The sequence below is a fragment of the Salvelinus fontinalis genome, chromosome 6 (genome assembly GCF_029448725.1).
Source record: "Salvelinus fontinalis isolate EN_2023a chromosome 6, ASM2944872v1, whole genome shotgun sequence".
In the NCBI taxonomy this organism is placed as follows: domain Eukaryota; kingdom Metazoa; phylum Chordata; class Actinopteri; order Salmoniformes; family Salmonidae; genus Salvelinus; species Salvelinus fontinalis.
Genome location: NC_074670.1, coordinates 39,249,303 through 39,266,845, shown reverse-complemented (window position 1 = coordinate 39,266,845; position 17,543 = coordinate 39,249,303). Strand labels below are relative to the sequence as shown.

General features: G+C 44.3%; 1 pseudogene; it reads right to left on the bottom strand.

The window, feature by feature from the left end:
- Positions 1–7,624: 7,624 nt before the first annotated feature.
- On the bottom strand, positions 7,625–16,188 carry LOC129857812 (GPN-loop GTPase 2-like; annotated as a pseudogene).
- Positions 16,189–17,543: the final 1,355 nt, after the last annotated feature.

The window sequence follows — 17,543 nt, the reverse complement described above, 5'->3', positions numbered from 1 at the left end:
TTTGTCACATGCGCCGAATACAACAAGTGTAGACCTTACCGTGAAATGCTTACTTACAAGCCCTTAACCAACAGTGCAGTTCAAGAACAGTTTACCAAATAGAATAAAGTAAAAAATAATAATAAAAAGTAACCCTAAGAATTACAATAACGAGGCTATATACAGGAGGTACCGGTACCGAGTCAGTGTGAGGGGGTACAGGTTAGTTGAGGTAATTTGTACATGTAGGTAGTGGCGAAGTGAATATGCATAGATATTCAACAACGAGTAGAAGCCGTGTACATATGGGGGGGGGGGGGGGGTGTAAATAGTCCGGTGGCAATTTTATTAATTGTTAAGCAGTCTTATGGCTTGGGGGTAAAAGCTGTTGAGGAGCATTTTGGTCCGAGACATGGCGCTCCGGTAACGCTTGCCATGTGGTAACAGAGAAAACAGTCTATAACTTGGGTGACTTGAGTCTCTGACAATTTTATGGGCATTGCTCTGACACGCCTATTATATAGGTCCTGGATGGCAGGAAGTTTGGCTCCAGTGATGTACTGGGACATACGCACTACCCTCTGTAGCGCCTTACGGTCAGATGCAGAGCAGTTGCCATAGCACGCAATGATGCAACTGGTCAGGATGCTCTCGATGGTGCAGCTGTAGAACCTTTTTGAGGATCTGGGGACCCATGCCAAATCTTTTCAGTCTCATTTACATTACATTTACATTATTTAGCAGACGCTCTTATCCAGAGCGACTTACAAATTGGAAAGTTCATACATATTCATCCTGGTCCCCCCGTGGGAATTGAACCCACAACCCTGGCGTTGCAAGCGCCATGCTCTACCAACTCCTGAGGGGGAAAATGTTTTGTTGTGCCCTCTTCACGACTGTCTTGGTATGTTTGGACCATGATAGTTTGTTGGTGATGTGGACACCAAGGAACTTGAAATTCTCAACCTGCTCCACTACGCTGAGCTGTAGTCAATGAACAGCATTCTCACATAGGTGCTCCTTTTGTCCAGGTGGGAAAGGGCATTGTGGAGTGCGATTGCATCATCTGTGGATCTGTTGGGGAGGTATGCAAATTGGAGTGGGTCTAGGGTGTCCAGGAGGATGCTGTTGATGTGAGCCATGAACAGCCTTTCAAATCATTTCATGGCTACAGATGTTAGTGCTACGGGCAGGAATCATTTAGGCAGATTACCGTCGCTTCCTTGGCACAGGGATTATGGTGGTCTGCTTGAAACATGTAGGTATTACAGACTCTGTCAGGGAGAGGTTTAAAATGTCAGTGAAGACACTTGTCAGTTGGTCCGTACATGCTTTGGGTACACGTCCTGGTAATCCGTCTGGCCCAGCGGCTTTGTGAATGTTGACCTGTTTAAAGGTAAAGGTTTTGTTCACATTGGCTACTGAGAGCATTATCACAGTCATCCAGAACAGCTGGTGCTCTCATGCATGCTTCAGTGTTGCTTGCCTTGAAGCGAGCATAAAAGGCATTTAGCTCATCTGGTAGGCTCGCTGTCACAGGGTAGCTCGCGTCTGGGTTTCCCTTTGTAGTCCGTAATAGTTTTCAAGCCCTGCCACATCCGACGAGCGTCAGAGCCGGTGTAGTAGGATTCAATCTTAATCCTGTATTGATGCTTAGCTTGTTTGATGGTTTGTCTGAGGGTATAGCTGGATTTCTTATAAGCGTCCGGATTAGTCTCACGCTCCTTGAAAGCGGCAGCTCTAGCCTTTAGCTCAATGCGGATGTTGCCTGTAATCCATGGCTTCTGGTTGGGATATGTACGTACAGTCACTGTGGGGACGACGTCGTCGATGTACTTATTGATGAAGCTGATGACTGAGGTGGTGTACTCTTCAATGCCATTGGATGAATCCCGGGAAACATATTCCAGTCTGTGCTAGCAAAACAGTCCTGTAGTGTAAGCATCCACGTTATCTGACTACTTCTGTATTGAGCGAGTCACTGGTACTTCCTGCTTTAGTTTTTGTTTGTAAGCAGGAATCAGGAGGATATAATTATGGTCAGATTTGACAAATGGAGGGCGGGGGAGAGCTTTGTATGCATCTTTGTGTGTGGAATAAAGGTGGTCTAGGATTTTTTCCCCTCTGATTGCACATGTGACATGCAGGTAAAAATTTGGTAAAACTGATTTAAGTTTGCCTGCATTAAAGTCCCCGGCCACTAGGAGTGCCGCTTCTGGGTGTGCATTGTCTTCATTGCTTATGGCCTTATAGAGTTGGTTCAGTGCGGTCTTAGTGCCAGCTTCATTCTGTGGTGGTAAATAGACAGCTACGAATAACATAGATGAGAACTGTCTTGGTAGATAGTGTGGTCTACAGCATATCATAAGGTACTCTACCTCAGACGAGCAATACCTTGAGACTTCTTTAATATTAGACATCACACACCAGCTGTTATTGATAAGTAAACACCTCCCCCACCTCTTGTCTTACCAGACGAAGCTTCTCTGTTCTGCGGTGAATGGAAAATCCCGACAGGTCTATATTATCCGTATCATCGTTCAGTCTCGGTGAACCATAAGATATGACAGTTTTTAATGTCCCGTTGGTAGGATAATCTTAAATCGTAGGTCATAGATTTTATTTTCCAATGATTGCATGTTAGCAAGAAGAACAGATGGCAGTGGGAGTTTACTCGCTCGCCTACGGATTCTCAGAAGGAAGCGGACCCTCCGCGGACCCTTTTATTCAAGCAAATTACTGGGATCTGGGTCTATTCCAGTGAAAGCAGTATATCCTACTCGTCGGACTCATTAAAGGAAAAAAAGTTTCTTGCAGTCCGCAGTGATTAATCGCTGTTCTGATGTCCAGAAGTTATTTCCGGTCATCACACTCTCTGCAGCCAATGTGAGTAAGACCTTTCAAATAGGTCAACATTCACAAGGCCACAGGGCCAGACAGATTACCAGGATGTGTACTCTGTGCATGCGCTGACCAACTGGCGAGTGTCTTCACTGACATTTTTAACCTCTCCCTTTCTGAGCTTGTAATACCTACATGTTACCACCATAGTCCCTGTCCCCAAGAACACTAAGGTAAGCTGCCTAAATGACTACAGACCCGTAACACTCACATCTGTAGCCATGAAGTGCTTTGAAATGCTGGCCATGGCTCACACCAACACCATTATCTCAGAAACCCTAGACCCACTCCAATTTGCATACAGATCCACAGATGATGCAATCTCTATTGCACTCCACACTGCCCTTTCCCACCTGGACAAAAGGAACACCTATGTGAGAATGCTATTAATTGACAACAGCTCAGCATTCAACAGCATAGTGCCCTCAAAGTTCATCACCAAGTTAAGGACCCTGGGACTGAACACTTCCCTCTGCAACTGGATCCTGGACTTCCTGATGGGCCGCCCCCAGGTGGTAAGGGTAGGTAACAACACATCCGCCACACTGATCCTCAACATGTGGGCCCCCTCAGGGGTGCGTGCGCAGTCCCCTCCTGTATTCCCTGTTCACTCATGAGTGCACGGCCAAGCACAACTCCAACATCATCATTAAGTTTGCTGATGACACAACAGTGGTAGGCCTGATCACCGACAACGACGATACAGCCTATAGGGAAGAGGTCAGAAACCAGACCGTGTGGTGAGGACAACAACCTCTCCCTCAACGTGATCAAGACAAAAGAGATGATTATGGACTACAGGAAAAGGAGCACGCCCCCATTCTCATCGACGGGGCTGTAGTGGAGCAGATTGAGAGCTTCAAGTTCCTTGGTGTCCACATCAACAAACTAACATGGTCCAAGCACACCAAGACAGTCATAAAGAGGGCACGACAAAACCTATTCCCCCTCAGGAGACTGAAAAGATTTGTCAAGGGTCCTCAGATCCTCAAAAGGTTCTACAGCTGCACCATTGAGAGCATCCTGACAGGTTGCATCACTGCATGGTATGGCAACTGCTCGGCCTCCGTCCGCAAGGTGTAACAGTTTAACTTTAGTCTGTCCCCTCGCCCCGATCCGGGCGCGAACCAGGGACCCTCTGCACACATCAACAAGTCACCCCCGAAGCATCGTTACCCATCGCTCCACAAAAGCCGCGGCCCTTGGAGAGCAAGGGGAACCACTACTTCAAGGTCTCAAAGCGTGTGACGTCACCGATTGAAACGCTATTAGCGCGCACCACCGCTAACTAGCTAGCCATTTCACATCGGTTACACTCACCCCCCTTTCGACCTCCTCCTTTTCCGCAGCAACCAGTGATCCGGGTCACGGCACCAATGAAACAGTTTAACTTTAGTCCGCCCCCTCGCCCCGATTCGGGCGCGAACCAGGGACCCTCTGCACACATCAACAAGTCACCCACGAAGCATCGTTACCCATCGCTCCACAAAAGCCGCGGCCCTTGGAGAGCAAGGGGAACCACTACTTCAAGGTCTCAAAGCGAGGGACGTCACCGATTGAAACGCTATTAGCGCGCACCACCGCTAACTAGCTAGCCATTTCACATCGGTTACAAAGGCACTACAGAGGGTAGTGCGTACGGCCCAGTACCTCACTGGGGCCAAGCTTCCTGCCATCCAGGACCTCTATAGCAGGCGGTGTCAGAGGAAGGCCTTAAAAATTGTCAAAGACTCCAGCCACCCTAGTCATAGACTGTTCTCTCTGCTACCGCAAGGCAGGCGGTACCAGAGCGCAAAGTCTAGGTCCAAGAGGCTTCTTAACAGCTTCTACCCCCAAGCCATAAGACTCCTAAACATCTAACCAAATGGCTACACAGCCTATTTGCACTGTCCCCTCCCCCTCCCTTACGCTGCTGCTACTCTCTGTTATTATCTATGCAGTCACTTTAATAACTCTACATGTACATATTACCTCGACTAACTGGTACCCCCTCTATATAGCCTCGCCATTGTTATTTTACTGCTGCTGTTTAATTATTTGTTACTTTTATTTCTTATATTTTTTGTTATTTTTCTTAAAACTGCATTATTGGTAAAGGGCTTATAAGTAAGCATTTCACTATTGTATTCGGCGCATGTGACAAATAACATTTGATTTAATTATAACGGCAGTCGGGATATGACCTTTCAAGGTACTACAGTCTGCCATTATTTTTCCAATGTTAGCACCATCTGTGTCTGCGCCTACATCCCCAACTGGTATGAGAAGAGGCATCTATATAGAGGTCCATACTAAATATCAATCTTAAACGGCCATTTTTAATACCAGGGAATAATAGCAGAAAAACCTGGAAGGATTTTGACCTTTCACTAAGGACAAAAGGTCTCAGAGAGATGGAAAGAATTGTCCCCGTTCTCTCAAAGCCACTATACTGTTAATACATAAGGGAAGAGGCAGGAGTTGTTGTCCCTTTGGAAGACATGCAGGGCCTTCCCATCCCAGAAAACAGACACAGGGCCAGTTGTGCAGAAACACAGATTTACTGTGGCTTCCTCTCCCCTCCTGACTTAGTTTTTTTTTGCTTTGGCCACCTGTAAAAGCTGGAGTATAATTTTTTAAGGGATCTAGGGAAGGGGATTTGGATACACTGGTGCCATCTCCTGGTCAGAAAGAAACTTAAAACAATTACAGTACCCAAGATCTCCTATTTATACTTAACAAAAATATAAAATGCAACATTTAAAGTGTTGGTTTCATGAGCTGAAATAAAAGATCCCAGAATCTTTCCATACGCACAAAAAAGCTTATTTATCTCAGATGTTGCGCACAAATTTGTTTACATCCCTGTAAAATAATATTTCTCCTTTGCCAAGATAATCCACCACCTCAACAGGTGTGGCCTATCAAGAAGCTGATTAAACAGCATGCTCATTACATGGGTGCACTTTGTGCTGGGGACAATAAATTGTCACTCTAAAATGTGCAGTTGTCACAAAACAATGCCACAGATGTCTCAAGTGTTTAAGGAGCGTGCAATTGGCATGCTGACTACAGGAATATCCACCAGAGCGTTTGCCAGAGAATTGAATGTTCAGTTCTCTACCATAAGCCGCCTCCAACGTTGTTTTAGAGAATTTGGTAGTACGTCCAACCGGCCTCACAAGCACAGACCACGTGTAACCACGTCAACCCAGGACCTCCACATCCGGCTTCTTCACCTACAGGGATCGTTTGAGACCAGCCACCCGGACAGCTGATGCAACTGAGGAGTATTTATGTCCATAATAAAGCCCCTTTGTGGGAAAAAAACGAATTCAGATTGGCTGGGCCTGGCTTCCCAATGGGTGGGCCTGGCTCTCAAGTGTGTGGGCAGGCCCACCCATGGCTGCGGCCCTCCCCAGTCATGTGAAATCCATAGATTAGGGCCTAATTTATTTATTTCAATTGACTGATTTCCTTATATGAACTGTAACTCAGTAATATCTTTGAAATTGTTGCATGCTGCCTTTATATTTTTGTTCAGTACACATAACTGTAAATAAAGGTATATTGTCACATTAGACCAGAGTTATGCTTGGCCCAGTCTCCTTCACCAGCCATGTGTTTTAATCAAATCAAATTTCGGGAAGCCATTTGATTACCTGTTCGGGAGTCTTATGGCTTGGGGGGTAGAAGCCGGTGCCTTTTGGACCTAGACTTGGTGCTCCAGTACCACTTGCCGTGCGGTAGCAGAGAGAAAGTTGCAGAGGGAGGTGTTTAGTCCCAGGGTCCGTCCTTAGTGATGAGCTTTGAGGGCACTATGGTTTGAACGCTGAACTGTAGTCAATGAATAGCATTCTCACATAGGTGTTCCTTTTGTCCAGGTGGGAAAGGGCAGTGTGGAGTGCAATTGAGATTGGGGTAGTATGCAAATTTGAGTGGGTCTAGGGTTTCTGGGATAATGGTGTTGATGTGAGCCATGGCCAGCCTTTCAAAGCACTTCATTGCTACAGACAGGAGTGCTACGGGTCGGTAATCATTTAGGCAGGTTACCTTAGTGTTCTTGGGCATATGGACCATGGTGGTCTGCTTTAAACATGTTGGTATTACAGACTAGGTCAGGGACAAGTTGAAAATGTCAGTTAAGACACTTGCCAGTTGGTCAGCGCATGCTCAGAGTACACGTCCTGGTAATCTATCTGGCCCTGCGGCCTTGCGAATGTTGACCTGTTGAAAGGTCTTACATCAGCTACGGAGAGTGTGATCATACAGTCGTCCAGAACAGCTGATGCTCTCATACATGCTTCAGTGTTGCTTGCCTCGAAGCACGCATAGAAGTTATTTAGCTCGTCTGGTGGGCTTTTGTCACTGCTCACGACTGTGCTTCCCTTTGTAGTCCGTAAAAGTTTGCAAGCCCTGCCACATCCAACAAGCATCAGAGCCGGTGTAGTACGATTTAATCTTAGCCCTGTATTGATGCTTTGCCTGTATTGATGGTTCGTCGGAGGGCATAGCGGGATTTCTTATAAGCGTTCGGGTTAGAGTCCCACTCCTTGAAAGTGGCAGCTCTACCCTTTAGCTCAGTGCGGATGTTGCCTGTAATCCATGGCTTCTGGTTGGGGTATGTACGTACGGTCACTGTGGTGACAACGTCACCGATGCACTTATTGATGACTCTAAGTAGGGTTAGTTTTGACTGCCAATATCCTGACAGTGTATTGTTTTTACATGGAATAAAGGTTTACAAGAAAGAAATTATCCATGGATAAAACATATCAACATTCATCTATTTATTGGTTTGCCAACAAGCCTCTGGACACTGCTGGTATGAACTGTTTTCTGAGCATATGAAAGTCAAGATTACTTCTACCTTTCTAGATGTACAGCAGCATTCATTCCATTTAAGCTACATCTTTGAAAGGTTAGCAGACAACAAATCAGGACAGTGTGACTAATACTTTGGAGATAGAACTCCATTCCATGTTTTGAAAACAGCTCTACTCTATGAGCTAGGTGAATTACCAAGGTGGTTATAAGTGTATATTTGAAACCTCTATCATTTTACATCCTTAAAGCGAGCATCCAAATCAGGACTGGTTAAGAATCTTGCCTACTACGTTGCACACGTCTATTGTTTTAATCCGCCTGTGAGCTTCTTTCTGTTGGCTATCAGCTGCCACCTTTGGAGAACAAAAGGTTCCTGAATAGATTCTGGAGAGAAATGAAGGGAACAGCTGCATCCAGGGACCAGTACCTATGCTGCTGATCTGACTCAAGCTCCAATCTGAATTCTCCCTCTGCCTCTTCCTTATCTAAATGTGTCACAGGTCTGGGGTAGATAGGGAGATGATGCTCAGTTTGAGATAGGTGCAGACCAGGAGAGGGTGAGGTGGACTATTACACAGAGCTATAGGTCCACACAAACACACAAGAGGGCACATCTGTAAATGTCTGTTGTACATGCATGTAAGACCAACTTTATTCATTTAAAAAACACTTAACAGTTGATTTTTCTGATCTGCAAAGGGATTCATACCCAATGTACAGACTGAAGGGCTGACCAAACTGCCCTCACACACCAGGGTATTTCTCATTACAAAATGTAAATAATTTTCTGTAGTCCAGAGCTCCTGGATTTGTCCATCTTTTTCACTGGCAGAATAAGAGATGAGCATTTGCATCGAACTAAACAACACACTGTAGTCTGTACTAACACTGGAATTATAACCCAGCCAAAAAGCCAAGGATATATCAATTCAAATTCTTAACCCAGATTGATCCAATTCTTGGATTGTGGGGTAAAGCAGCTGGCTTGGATTCTCTTTGCAGTCTGATGCTTCTAACCCTTTCTCTCCTCTATATAACCAAAACCAGCCATATCAAGCTAAAATAGTGAACATTTACGTGTTCAGTAAAAGAGCGAAAGAAGAATAGCATTTGCTGTGTTTGACACACCACTTCCACTGGACAAATGTACTGTCAGTCCTTTGCTGGCACAGAGCAAGCAACATGGAGGTCAGCAGCATCCATTGATTGGTGTCTGGTGATTTACAGATCCATCACCACCTCCTCCTCCACAGTCTTTTCACCATCTCCAACATACCTCTCTTGCACTCCTAGAGATCTAGGGGTAAAATTTAAGAAAATCGACTCAAAATTATATTTGTCACATGCACCGTAAACAACAAGTGTAGACCAACAGTGAAATCCTTAGGCGTGTAGACCAGTCATCTATGGTAAGCAGCACTCTACAGACAGATATGTTAAGAACAGAACACACTATTCAAACTCAAATAATTGTCATCACTTGCTGAGACTGCTTTAAAAAAAAAAGTCAAAATGCAACAGTTAGTATCACAATATCAAATCCTTTCTGGGTAACTATTAAGTACCTTACTGAGATCGTTTCTTTTTACAATTTTTAAATAAAAACAAAAATAGATTCTCAGCAAATTCTCATCAATTTCTCAAGCAAGAATTTTGCGAGGACTGTCTGGGAGTGGTCTAAGTGGGGAGGGGAAGACGGAAAACTAGCTGTTATTGGCAGAGAGGTTTGAAACTCTCTTATTGGTCTATTTCAGTGATAATGCCCGAGAAGCCGGTGTTTGGATTAATGATAATGGTGCCGGAGGAGATGGCTACCTTTTTACGGTTCCCTTACCAATTGTGCTATTGTGTGTTTTTTCACGTTATTTGTAACTCATTTTGTACATCATGTTTCTGCCACCATCTCTTATGATCGAAAAGAGCTTCTAGATTTCAGGACAGCGATTACCCACCCCGTACTTGAAGATTGTCTATTTAACAAGTCGGATGCAACGGATTTACTCCAGACACCCGACAAGGCCCTTATCCCCGTCATTCGCAGGAGAAAGGGACAGAGATATCAGGGACGTAGGTCTGGGTGCCTTGAAAGGATCAGACGGCAATTGGGTAATCTGCCTCTACCATCGGTCCTATTAGCCAACATACAATAACTGGAAAATAAAATAGACGAACTACGAGAAAGCATATCCTACCAACGGGACATTAAAAACTCGGTTTGAACGACGATATAAATAACATACAGCTGGCGGACTTTACGCTTTTTCAGCAGGATAGAACAGACGCTTCTGGTTGGACAAGGGGTGGCGGTCTATGTACATTTGTAAACAACAGCTGGTGCACGGAATTTAAGGAAATCTGGAGGTTTTGCTCACCTGAAGTAGAGTATCACATGATAAGCCGTAGACCACACTATTTACATCTATATTTTTCGTAGCTGTCTATATACCACCACAAACCGATGATGGCACTAAGACCGCACTCAATGAGCTGTATATGGCCTTCAGCAAACAGGAAAACGCTCATCCAGAGGCGGAGCTCCTACTGGCCTGGGACTTTAATGCAGGGACACTTAAATCCGTTTTACCTAATTTCTACCAGCATGTTAATGTGCAACCAGAGGGGGGGGGGGGGGGGGGCACTAGACAACCTTTACTCCACACAGACGCATACAAAGCTCTCATTCGCACGCCATTTGGCAAATCTGACCATAATTCTATCCTCCTGATTCCTGCTTACAAGCAAAAAATAAAGCAGGATGCACCAGTGACTCGGTCAATAAAAAAGTGGTCAGATGAAGCAGATAATTACCTACAGGACTGTTTTGCTAGAAGACTGGAATATGTTATGGGATTCTTCCGATGGCATTGAGGAGTACACCACATCAGTCACTGGCTTCATCAATAAGTGCATCGATGACATTGTCCCCACAGTGACTGTACGTACATACCCCAACCAGAAGCCATGGATTACAGGCAACATCCACACTGAGCTAATGAGTAGAGCTGCCGCTTTCAAGGAGCGGGAGACTAACCCGGAAGCTTATAAGAAATCCCGCTATGCCCTCCGACGAACCATCAAACAGGCAAAGCATCAATACAGGACTAAGATTGACTCGTACAGGGCTTGCAAACTATTACAGACTACAAAGGGAAGCACAGCCGTGAGCTGCCCAGTGACACGACCATACCAGACGAGCTAAATTACTTCTATGCTCGCTTCGAGGCAAGTAACACTGAAACGTAAGAGAGAATCAGCTGTTCCGGACGACTGTGTGACCACGCTCTTCGCAGCCAATGTGAGTAAGACCTTTAAACAGGTCAACATTCACAAGGCCGCTGGGCCAGATGGATTACCAGAACGGTAATCCATGCATGCGCTGACCAACTGGCAAGTGTCTTCACAAATATTTTCAACCTGTGCCTGATTGAGTCTGTAATACCAACATGTTTCAGGAAGACCACCTTAGTGTTCTTGGGCACAGGGACTAAGGTAACCTGCCTAAATGACTACTGACCCGTAGCACTCACATCTGTAGCCATGAAGTGCTTTGAAAGGCTGGTCATGGCTCACTTCAAAACCATTATCCCAGAAACCCTAGACCCACTCCAATTTGCATACCGCCCCAACAGATCCACAGATGATGCAATCTCTATTGTACTCCACACTGCCCTATCCCACCTGGACAAAAGGAACACCTATGTGAGAATGCTCTTCATTGACTACAGCTCAGCGTTCAACACCAAAGCTCATCACTAAGCTAAGGACCCTGGGACTAAACACCTCCCTCTGCAATTGAATCCTGGACTTCCCGACGGGCCGCACCAAGATGGTAAGGGTAGGTAACAACACATCCGCCACGCTGATCCTCAACATGTGGGCCCCTCAGTGGTGCGTGCTCAGCCCCTTCCTGTACTCCCTGTTCGCTCATGACTGCATGGCCAGGCATGACTCCAACACCATCATTAAGTTTGCTGATGACAACAGTGGGAGGCCTGATCAACAACAACGATGAGACTGACCTCTTCCCTATAGGCTGAGACCTGGCTGTGTGGTGCCAGGACAACAACCTCTCCCTCAATGTGATCAGGACAAAAGGAGATGATTTTGGACTACAGGAAAAGGAGGACCGAGCACGCCCCGATTCTCAGCGACAGGGCTGTAGTGGAGCAGGTTGAGAGCTTCAAGTTCCTTGGTGTCCACATCACCAAAAAACTATCATGGTCCAAACACACCAAGACAGTCATAAAGAGGGCACGACAAAGCCTATTCCCCCTCAGGAGACTGAAAAGACTTGGCATGGGTCCTCAGATCCTCAAAAAGCTATACAACTGCACCGCTGTCATCAAGGCAAAGGGTGGCTACTTTGAAGAATCTCAAATCTAAAATATATTTTGATTTGTTTAACACTTTTTTGGTTACTACATGATTCCATGTGTGTCATTTCATCATTTAAGTCTTCACTAATATTCCACAATGCAGAAAATAGTAAAAATAAAGGAAAACCCTTGAATGAGTAGGTGTCCAAACTTTTGACTGGTACTGTATGTATGTATGTATGTATGTATGTATGTATGTATAATATAAATAACACATAGGAACATTTTGTTTTGGACTGAACTGGACCTTTAAAACCTTTTACATTTAAAATTGCTTTGTTTCATAGGTTGAGCATGTGAAATAGACTGGTTAATAACAAATACATAAATCAATATAGCAGCTGTGAGTAAAGGATACAAGGTGAACTGAAAGTCTGACCCCACAGCGGCTGACATCATTGCATGCCAGGTTCCTCTCCTCCAGGTCTCCGAAGCTGTAGCCGTTGGCTTTGTCCACTGTCCGCAGGACCTGCGTCATACTCTCCCTGTCCTGGAGATAGAGCAAAGTGCAGGATGTCAGTGGTTAAGTGGCAAAAAATGTAAACGCAAGCTTCATCCTCCAGGTTGAGACTACAATGTTTTACCCTTACCTCACCTTCTAAAATGGACCAGTATTTATTGAGTTTAGACAAAGTGTTATCAAGGTTGTGTTCACTAGTAGGCAAGAAGTGGAATAAAAATATCTGAAACAGAGAGGTACTGAACTTTATGTCCCATAATAAATATGACCCAGAACCAGCAGATGCCCAAGAACCAGTGAACTTCTAAAAGGTAGCAGCAAAGTCTCACCTGCACATTGAGAGGCACAAAAGAGAAAAGGCCGTAGTCTTGTATGACCCCTGCGAGTTTCTCATTTAGTTTGAGGAACTTCTTAAAGGGTCAGCAGCCAAGTGATCCAGCAGTTATGTCAGGTCCATAACATCTGTGTAGAAGTCCAGGTTGAAGGCTATCCCAGAGACAAAGTGCAAAAATGAAACAAATCCCCCAGCTAAAGACAAACTGTCAAATCAAACACTTCTGAGGGAAACTGAGGGAATATAGCCATACAAAGCCCATATTCATCATCACTCAGGACGTCTTATCAAATCAAATGTTATTGGTCACATACACATGGTTAGCATCTCAACCAGTTTGCCGTACTGCTCGATGAGGTCCATCTTGGAGAGGATGTTGACGTGGGGTAGCTCCACGTGCAGCATGGTGGACAGGGAGGTGCACAACACCGAGATGAACTTGGCTGGGTCAGCGCAGTAATGAGAGTCCACAAGGTGCACTGCAGTCAGCTGAGAGTGTTTAAAGAGGGAGTGCAGGGATTCAATTATCTGGCCCAGGTTATCCCGGTGGGGCGAGTTTGCACCGGGTGAAATATGATGACATTTGTTTTTGAAACGGGTTGCCCCCTTGGAGGTGAGCCGGGTTGGCTTCTACTTTTATTAAAAGCAAAAAACGCTTTATCTGCCTTCCCAATGAAAACTAGTTTGAAAATTAAAACATATATTTTATGGAAAGAGATGCATTTCTGAACAATGAACCATGCTGTTCGATTTGAGAAGGGCGCTCCTCCCTCACCGATTTTGCTTGTTAATGTCACAGGCCATTGACTGGTGCACCGCTGCTCAGGTTATTAGAACTAACTCAGTGATATGAGCACAACCTATAGGCCCTATGACTCAACACTAATAAAGCACAAGCCCATAAAACATCAATACAAATAGCTAGGCCTACTTGTCAAAGCCCCAAATTCACCATCAATACAGCAAACAATACATTTCTTAAATTAGGCTAAATTATACTGAATGTGTCTTGCGTGGATTGACATACTACACAGTGTTTATTTTGGGGAATCATTCATACTAGGAATCACAACATTCCAGCACCAAAGGGCACAAACATCTTAGAATCCTGAAGCATCTCACCCTGAAGTTCCACTTGGCTAGCTGAGAAAATATGTTTTTCACTGAGTTCTGTTGGGTGTACAGCTCCACCTGACCAGGACAGTCAAACATGAAGTAACAGTCACTATGTTCCTCTAACTTGAATTCCAGACAGTCCAGATTGGCCTCCAGGTACTCCATGCAGTACAGGAGTCCACCATTGGGCCCCAGCTTCAAACCCTCCATCTAGGGTGACCAGCTCTGAAATATCCATGGCACAGGGGTATGGGAGCCCCTCATTTGCAGGGTCCATGTTCACCACAACTACCTTCCGTCCCAAGTGACTCAAGAACTCCTGCATCCCCCAGCAGTATGTGGTTTTACCTGAGCCAGGAGGTCCAATGACCACCTGGCCAAAGCATAAGGATGGAGGCTGCGGGGGCTTGGTGGCCATGATTACTTCTCCAAAGCTCTGACTTGTTAGGTTCCCATCTGAGGAGAAAACAAATGCCCATCACTGACCCCTGTCCTGAGCCACTAACCACCACATATGGTCCTTGCCTCAGGTTAACCCATTCATAGAAGCTAACTACATTTAGCACCTATTAATGATAGTGTCTTCTGCCCGGGGAAGTTTTGTTAGGTGCCCCGACACTCGTTCTGAACGTTAACATGCATCATTTACAGAACGGTTTTGGAAACATAAAAAGGTATTCATCTTTCATATCAGCAAGAAATTATTGTAAATTGTAAATTGGATTTATCGAATGTATGCGTCGAACTGTATGCGTAGACGGCTTGACAAATGGTAGCAGAAGCTGAATGTTGAACTTTTGTTGCATACATATCCAGATGACGCTGCATACTATTTTGCACAATGACGCTGTCGGTGCGTTAAATAGTCTATTATTGGGCTAGCTGAGGAACGCTACTCAATTCCGTTCTCTTATATTGAGGCGGAGTTGAGTTTTGATAACTTTTGCTAGCAACAACAACATCCGCCTCGATTAAAGAGAACGGAGTTGAGCGTTCATCAGCCATTATGGGCCTAGCACAGCGTTTCCCAAACTCGGTCCTCGGGACCCCAAGGAGTGCACGTTTTGTTTTTTGCCATAACACTACACAACTGATTATAATAATCATCAGGCGTTGAAAAAAATATCAACCAATCATCAGGATTTGTAGTGTTGAGGCAAAAAACAAAATCTGCACTCCTTGGGACCCCGACCGAGTGGATATAATATGTGGAATGTTCCAACAACTTCGTAAAAAACAAGGTTGCCAACAAACAACACAATGTTGTATAGCGGCCACATGAAATACCAGGTAGGGAGCTGGCAATTTCGTTGAGTTTTTCACACACCACGTTTATTCCGAAAAATGTTGGTCCTCACACTGGTAGCCTATGGACAAACAATAAGAATAAGCTACGTGGTGAGTTGATGCCTATTCTCAGCTAGGTAAATTGATCATGCTACTTTGTATGCGTTTGTTGGCATCCTTGTTATTTAAGTTTTTGAACAGATTCCTGATGGAACGTTCCACAAATTATACCTACCATGGGAAACTAGCCAGGTTAGCGCAGATACGTGTAAACATATTTTACGGACTAACATCTTAAATTAATATTAACATTTTATAATTTTGCTAGTTAGCACCAGTGGTAGAAGTACACAATTGTCATACTTCAATAAGTAAAGCTACCTTAATAGAAAATTACTAAAGTGTAAAGACTTTTACTCAATTAGTAACGTTATAGTATTTGATTTCAATTACTTTTCAAAAGTAAATAATTGCTAAAATACTTTATTAAAAGTAATTTCAAGTTCCTTTTAGTAAACAACCAGGTAGCACATTGTTTTTCATGTATTTTTTTTTCTTTAGGAATGTAGAAGTAAATGTGTCAAATCTAAAAAGTACCGATATCAGCCAAAACTATAAGTAGTACTTTAAAGTTGTTACTAAAGTACTTTACAACACTGGTTAGAATAGCATTCAATGCACAATGTCTTGCGAAGTGATGATGCGCTAGCTAGCTATTCATATTGCAGCTAGCTTGCTAATTAGCAGCGTAGTAAAAGTATCACGACAATAAGCTAAAATAGGTAGCAAAATGCAACTCAAAAGACATAAGAACAAATAAGTGTTGTAAATGTACTAACCAGCACCAACTTCGCCACCTGCCGCCGTTAAATTTGGTTATTGGAAAACCTAGACAACACTGCTGTGAAACAGGTAAGAATAAGTAACTACTTCCGTGTCACGGTTTCCGGAATCGTTCAGAACAATAGTCCCACCCTGTATACTAAGTAAATGAATAGTTAGGGCCAAAATAAGCACAATTATCGATATCTTTGACTTATCATACAAAGAACTACGTATTTCTATAAGATACTATGTAAGAAAAAAATGTTCAATCCTAAATGGTCAACGTTTTTTGTGTGTGTACATGTGTCATTAATTGCAACTTAAAAAAGTGTATTGTGACCTGACTAGATCATAAAGGAACAATTGTCCAGACAGAGGTTTGAGTTTACGAATTGACGGTTTCTTAACCCAACTTTACACAGGCTACTGTTTGGCCGTAGCCCATGCCAAATAAATGAAAGATACCCCACAAACCAACCGTGACCTTCTCTTGTGAAGCCAAGACGTAAGAGAGAACAATGGCTAAACCTGGTCTTAACTTCCAATGCTTCATCCCCCTGTCCAACCCCCCCCTCCACGCCACTCCCACAACCACCAGGATGCCCAGCATCAGAACATTCCAGGCATTTCCTTGATTGGCAGATAGCAGGTTGATTGGCATGTTGGACCCTGCGAACACTGGGTACTGGTAAGTACAACAAAACCAACTAATAGCCTAACACATAACACACAGCTGTCTGTACGGGTCGCTACAATATATATGTTGTGTCGCATTAACTCAGAACTTACAATGGCTAGTCCGAAATCATAATATTTTTTTCTTGTGCTTTATGCTATTTGCCTCATGACTCCTGCGTGCTTTGTTAACTATGAACTTGCTTATTTAGCATCACTACTCTGGACGGTTCTGACCTAGAATATGTGGACAACTACAAATACCTAGGTGTCTGGCTAGACTGTAAACTCTCCTTCCAGACTCATATTAAACCTCTCCAATCCAAAAATCAAATCTAGAATCGTCTTTCTATTTTGCAACAACGCCTCCTTCACTCACGCCGCAAAACTTACCCTAGTAAAACTGACTATCCTACTGATCCTTGACTTTGGCGATGTCATCTACAAAATAGCTTCCAATACTCTACTAAGCAAACTGGATGCAGTCTATCAGAGTGCCATCCGTTTTGTTACCAAAGCCCCTTATACCACCCACCACTGCGACCTGTATGCTCTAGTCGGCTGGCCCTCGCTACATATTCATCGCCAGACCCACTGGCTCCAGGTCATCTATAAGTCTATGCTAGGTAAAGCTCCGCCTTATCTCAGCTCACTGGTCACGATAACAACACCCATGCGCTCCAGCAGGTATATCTCACTGGTCATGCCCAAAGCCAACACCTGCTTTGGCCGCCTTTCCTTTCAGTTCTCCGCTGCCAGTGACTGGAACGAATTGCATAAGTTT